The sequence below is a fragment of the Podarcis muralis genome, chromosome 10 (assembly GCF_964188315.1).
Source record: "Podarcis muralis chromosome 10, rPodMur119.hap1.1, whole genome shotgun sequence".
Lineage (NCBI taxonomy): Eukaryota > Metazoa > Chordata > Lepidosauria > Squamata > Lacertidae > Podarcis > Podarcis muralis.
In genome coordinates this window covers 47,245,036-47,251,865 of record NC_135664.1, presented here as the reverse complement: position 1 = coordinate 47,251,865, position 6,830 = coordinate 47,245,036, and positions in this window count along the sequence as shown.

Here is a 6,830-nt window from a genome sequence, read left to right as displayed (position 1 = left end):
TCGTCTTTTGGATGCATGAGCTATTTCTTCGGGCACATCTACACTACAGATTGGAACAAGGTTACTTCTCATTCTCCCCTTGGGAACACTGGAAACTGAGGTTATTGGGCGTGGCTACTGATACCTAGCAGAATGTTTGCACCCTCATTGTTCTATAATCCCCATGATTCTTTTGGAGGAAGACATGGGAGTTAAAATGGTATAAGAATGATATCGGAAAGATTGTTGCATGTAGATACGCCACTTGGCTTTCCCCAACTAATGGCGTTAAAAAGAGCTACAGTGGTAACTTGGGTTACAGACGCTTCAGGTTACAGATGCTTCAGGTTACAGACTCTGCTAACCCAGAAATAATACCTCGGGTTAAGAACTTTGCTTCAGGATGAGAACAGAAATCGCGTGGTGGCAGCGGGAGGCCCCATTAGCTAAAGTGGTGCTTCAGGTTAAGAACAGTTTCAGGTTAAGAATGGACCTCCAGAACAAATTAAGTTCTTAACCTGAGGTACCACTGTAATGACACATGTTGGCCAGGTACAAAAGAAAGTCCAACCTTTAATAGTTGTCTTTGAAGAGGGAATTTCAGCAAATCCTCTCCTCAACAAAACTATGAAAGGTGCAGCAGCCCAGCCCCCTTGCAGCCGGCCACCTTACACAGAAGAGGCAAGGTGAGACATACCAGGTACTAGGAATGCACAATAACACGGTGTATAGATGGATCTGCACACTTGAAATGGGATGCTGGGTTGTGACAGACGTCCTTCCATCCACCCCACCTTGGAATCCCACCTTGGAATCCATGATCCTTCAGTTTCCCTGTTGGTTAACATAAGAAGATCCTGCTGGATCAGCCAATGGCCCATCTGGTCCAGCATCCTGTTCTCACAGTGGCCAACCAGAGGCCTGTGGGAAACCTACAAGCAGGACCCAAGCACAAGAGCCCTCTCCCCTCCTGCAGTTTCCCGCAACTGGTATTCAGAAGCATAGCTGTCTCCAACTGTGGAAGCACAGTTATAATTATCATGGTTGCACATGCTGGAATCAGCTCTGCCGAGGATTTGATGCAGCAGCAACTTTTCAAGTGTTGTGATTGCATGTGGAAGGCTGGCCCATGTGCATTTCAGTGCATGGTGCGGGCGTAATCAACACCTGCTATGTCCATGGTACAGTGGTACCTCGGGTTACATACGCTTCAAGTTACAGATTCTGCTTACCCAGAAATAGTACCTTGGGTTAAGAACTTTGCTTCAGGATGAGAATAGAAATTGTGCAGCAGCAGCGGGATTAACTAAAGTGGTGCTTCAGGTTAAGAACAGTTTCAGGTTAAGAACGGACCTCCAAAACGAATTAAGTTCTTAACCCAAAGTACCACTGTATTGCTAAATTGCAGGACATGGATAAAGAACTGCTGCTGGCTCACACTTTGCTCTGGAGGGCTCAGATTACCTGGTCTGGAGGACTCCAAAGTCAAACCAGCAGTGAATGTTGTCTGGCACACAAGGAGGCCAAGAGGCTTGCAAGGGTTTGCTGCCAACTGGCCTGCTTGCTCCTTTGCTTCCATTCTGCAGGAAGCTACAGGACATGTACCGAACTTAAACAGAGCAGTGTGTCCACCCTGAAACTTCCACAGAGAAAGCTGGATCAGATTGATCCATCCTGTTAACCATCATGAGCACAAATCATCACGAAAGCACAATTTTTTAAGGGGTGTCCCTTTGAGGGAGGTTATGGGGAGCTGTTGTGGGAAAGGTTGGATCACGGCACTCCATCGTCTGCTAGCGTCACCAAGCTACAATGGAAGGTCAAGTCAGACGCAAAGTTTCGGCTGCTGCCTCAGCTATGGAGCGAGCGTGAATAGGTCTCCCTTATCTCAAGAAAACACTGCCATAGCCAAGGCATGGCGTCTGGCCCCCTGTGCCCGCAGCTTGCCAGCCCTTCCAGCCTTCCTCTCCGCCTGTGCTCTTGTAGGTTCCCTTCTCCTGCAGCTCTTGCCACGTTGCCAAGCCCACTGGAATGACAGCATTGCCACTGAGATGAAACACTTCCACGTCCCTCAGAGGCACGGGGAAGGTTGGCTCCCAAAGGGTCCCCTTAGCAAAAGTTCTTCCACTCCCACCCCTGTGTTGCCGTTTGGGACAAGGGTAGAAGGCTAGCTGATGAGGTAATGCAAATGAACGTGCTTTTGCACCCCTGTTGAGCAAACATGTATACACTGTAGGCATGTTAGGACCTTCCTGTGATTGTCTGGCTCTGCATTCCTGCCAGTGCCCTTGTGAGGATGTTCTTCCTAAATGTGTGTCTGCGTTTGCTGTTATTGTTCATCTTGTTTATTTCATCTACCTCTTCTCCAGGGGCGGCGGGGAGGGAGAGGCACTCATTAACACTGCATGTTAATATTTTTTTTTTGAACCTATGCAAGCCTTCAAACCTCCACCCTGTCAGAAACAAACAAAATCCAGGTAAATAAGGGCCAGCCAAGGGAGGGCAGCAGTGATGTGTCTCCCAAAACACTTCTGTGACTGCGGATAAAAGGTTTTGATTGCAGTTTTCTTAGAACAGGGACTATACTCATTGGTTCTTTAGTAAAGCGCCATGTCTGTTAATGGTATTCTGCTGCTGCTACCAGTAGTAATGGTACGCATCCTATATTTTGTAATGTTTTGTCATGTTTATGCCTACCACTGCCGCCAACCTTACACATTTAGCTCCACTGGATAGGAGTCTGGTTCTAAACCTGCATGGTCTGCGCATCTGTTCTTATTTTCACATGGTGAGCTTGATGTAAAGTAAAGGTAAAGGGACCCCTGACCGTTAGGTCCAGTCACAGATGACTCTGGGGTTGCGGCGCTCATCTCGCTTTATTGGCCAAGGGAGCCGTGTACAGCTTCCAGGTCATGGGGCCAGCATGACTAAGTCGCTTCTGGCCAACCAGAGCTGCGCACGGAAATGCCATTCACCTTCCTGCTGGAATGGTACCTATTTATCTGCTTGCACTTTGATGTGCTTTCAAACTGTTAGGTTGACAGGAGCAGGGACCAAGCTCACCCCGTTGTGGGGATTCAAACCGCCAACCTTCTGATCGGCAAGTCCTAGGCTCTGTGGTTAGACCACAACGCCACCCGTGAGCCTGATGTAGCAGCCCAGAAATTCATCTAGTTGAGCACCCTGCTTCTCACAGTTGCCATCCACATGCCTCTGGAAAGTGCACAAGCCAAATAAGATCCCCAGCAACTGGTCTTCTCCAGTACAATCCTACTATGCATGTCTACTCAGAAATAAGTCTGGATTTTGTCAAAATGGACTTACTCGTTGGTACTTGGATATGAGATTGCAGCCTTAGTGTGCAATCCTAAGGCTGGGAGAGTGCAAGAGGAAACTTAGGTAGTTTAAGTACCTACCCAACATAGGTTAAAAAGGTAAAGGACCCCTGGACGGTTAAGTCCAGCCAAAGGCGACTAGGGGGTGTGGCGCTCATCTCGCTTTCAGGCCAAGGGAGCCTGCGTTTGTCCACAGACAGCTTTCTAGGTCATGTGGCCAGCATAACTAAACCACTTCTGGTGCAATGGAACATTGTGATGGAAACCAGAGCGCACAGAAACGCCGTTTAACTTCCCAGCGCAGTGGTACCTACTTATCTACTTGCACTAGTGTGCTTTGAAACTGCTAGGTTGGCAGGTGCTGGGACAAAATGGGAGCTCACCCCATCATGGGGATTCAAACCACCGACCACCTGATCAGCAAGTCAAAGAGGCTCAGTGGTTTAGACCACAGTGCCACCCGCATCCTAGCATATTGCTGGGATTACAACAGCAGAGTGGAAGCAAGATCAGAGGAGTGCCCTTAAACTCCTGCACCCTTTTAACATGTTTTTCCAAAAGACTTTTCCTCCCATTGAAAACAATGTGAGGGAAATTAATGGGATAGCCTAAGGCCAGCTGCTGAACTAGTTTGAATCACATGAGGGGTCACTGGTCCAACCCACTTCAATGCAGGAAATCTCTCACTGGTTTGGAGGATGAGGAGAATACAGATCCTTCAGCTCCTTGCGCTTTCCTGATCTGCCCTCAGCAAGCCGCTGACATGCCAAATAGCTGATGTCAGTAAGGCCAGGGCCACAAAAATTGCATCAACAGTGTTGACAAATACTGAGGCAGCCCGGGAGACACTGGGTAGCTTTAGGGCTCCCTGGATTCCACCATCCCAGAGGTACAGCTCCTGCAGAGAAAGGAGGGCTATGCAACAGGTATCCCTCTAGGCCAGGACAAAGCAATGAAGGGGTGGCAGGGAGAAGAGGAGATAAAGAGATAGGTCACTGACTTCTTAATGGGTGACAGCTTTCCCACATTGCATGCAAAAGGCATTCCCTGCATTCCAGGGCTAGTGACCCCCCAGACCAGCCAAGCTTTTATAGTTCACTGGCAGGCTGCAGGGTGGTCTCCCTGTCTGCCTCTGCAGAAGCCCTTGAACACTGGGAAGAAATGCATCTCTCTCCCAATGAGAGCCTTTTGCTTAATTGCTCCTCAAGCTGTAGCTGGCGGGCCACCTGCTGCCAGCAGAGCCTTTTGATGTGGTTACCAGACTCTTGGATTAAGAGGAGTCAGGGCTCAGAGGAGACCAGCAGTGTATGAAGGAACTTTCACCCACCTCCCCTGAGCTCCGGCTGGAAAGGGCAGCGCTGCTTCTCCTGAAATAAATGATGCACTGGAGGCTGGAGTGGGCAATCCTGCAATCCTTTGCACGCTTATAGCACAATTCCATACATCATGCCTATTCAGAAGACCAATGCAACTCCCACTGAGTTCAATGGGGCTCGCTCCCAGATAAGGGTATAGGAAGAGGATAAGGGTTTAGGCACAGGAATTTCATGCAGGGTGTGCTTCCTAAAATCTTCTGTTCACAACTTGTGAAGGTGCAGGAGCCCAGCTCTCTACATGTATGTGAAGTGATTTTTACACTTGAACCACGCTTTAATACCCAGATCCATCGTTTTGTTTCTGAGATACACATTTTTGGTTCCCATCAGTTTGATGGGACTTTCAAAGAACAGCGCTGCCTTCAAGAACTTACATGGGGGCTGCTTGGCAGCACAATCCTATGCGTTTTTACTCAGAAATTAGGCTGCAATCCTAACCCCCCCACTTACCTGGGAGTATGCCCCATTGAATTCAATAGGACTTCTGAGTAGTCATGGTTAGGTAACTGTGTAATGCATGTCAGAATGCCAAGGCATCCATCCTTGCTATGGCTAACTATCCATGTGGAGAGCTGCTAAATAATTACTGGACGCAATATGTACTCTTGTGAATCCCTTGGCACAATGAAGCTCAGCCCTGAGATGGCAGACTCCAGAGGAAGGGGAGGAGGCTGGAACAGATGGGAGCCCCCCACCCCTCATTCTGTCAGGTTCTTTTGTGGATATAGGACTTCTAGCTTCCAGCTCACATCACAGCAAATGCTAAAACTCAGTATAGGCCCTACCCATTTTTCATTTCGTACAGAAAAAAGTACCATTCCTTTGTTCTCTTAATGGCCCATCACCCAGGCAATCGCCTGGCTCATCTTTTGTTCGGTGGGTTCCTTAAAAAAACTCTCAACAATTCTGAGGTCTTCCTTTAAAAAGCTCAATAACTTTTGGGGTGTCCTGGTTTTTACTTTTTGAAACCCTAAGAAGATCCAAAACAAAATATCACACTCACACACTTGCTTATACCTTTAGCTGCTGCACGAGAGGGAGAAATTTCCCCCGGCACTGTCTCTTAAAGCATAAGAATAGCAGAACCTGCTTACTTTCTGCCTATTGTGGAGAATTGTAAAATGCACAGGTGTATTCCGGAAAATGAGATGGCAGGCTTGAGGGTTTTTCAAAATAATCATGTTGCTTAACTCCTGCTGCCACTGAGTTCCCTTTCCTTTCCTTAACTTCTTAGTGCATCTTTGCCTCCCACCTTTCTTTCATCCTCTGCTGTTTCTAAGCAACTAACACACATGCCCACCCCAAACACAGCAACAGGCAAAGAAGCTGTGTACACTATGGGAAGGCAAACTAAGGCCTGGGGGCCAGATCCGGCCCAATCGCCTTCTAAATCCGGCCTGTGGACGGTCCGGGAATCAGCATGTTTTTACATGAGGAGAATGTGTCCTTTTATTTAAAATGCATCTCTGGGTTATTTGTGGGGCATAGGAATTTGTTCATTTCCCCCCAAAATATAGTCCGGCCCCCCACAAAGTCTGAGGAACAGTGGACTGGCCCCCTACTGAAAAAGTTTGCTGACCCCTGGTGTACACATTGCCAGCTTAAAACACAGCTAGGTCTTTTTTCCTCTCGATTCACGTCAAAACTGATGGGAGCAGAAATGCATCAAAATGCAGTATTTCTTAAGAAACAACAGGATAGGCATGGATTGTAGCATTGCGTGTACATATTGCATGTAAACAATTTCCCAAAACAGCAGTAGGAGCACATTTAATGCAGAGTAAATGAGTATCTGGGGGACGCGGGTGGTGCTGTGGGCTAAACCACAGAGCCTAGGACTTGCCGATCAGAAGGTCAGCGGTTCGAATCCCCGCGACGGGGTGAGCTCCTGTTGCTCGGTCCCTGCTCCTGCCAACCTAGCAGTTCGAAAGCACGTCAAAGTGCAAGTAGATAAATAGGTACCGCTCTGGCAGGAAGGTAAACGGCGTTTCCGTGCGCTGCTCTGGTTCACCAGAAGCAGCTTAGTCATGCTGACCACATGACCCAGAAGCTGTCTGCAGACAAACGCCGGCTCCCTTGGCCTATAGAGCGAGATGAGCGCTGCAACCCCAGAGTCAATGGTCAGGGGTACCTTTACCTT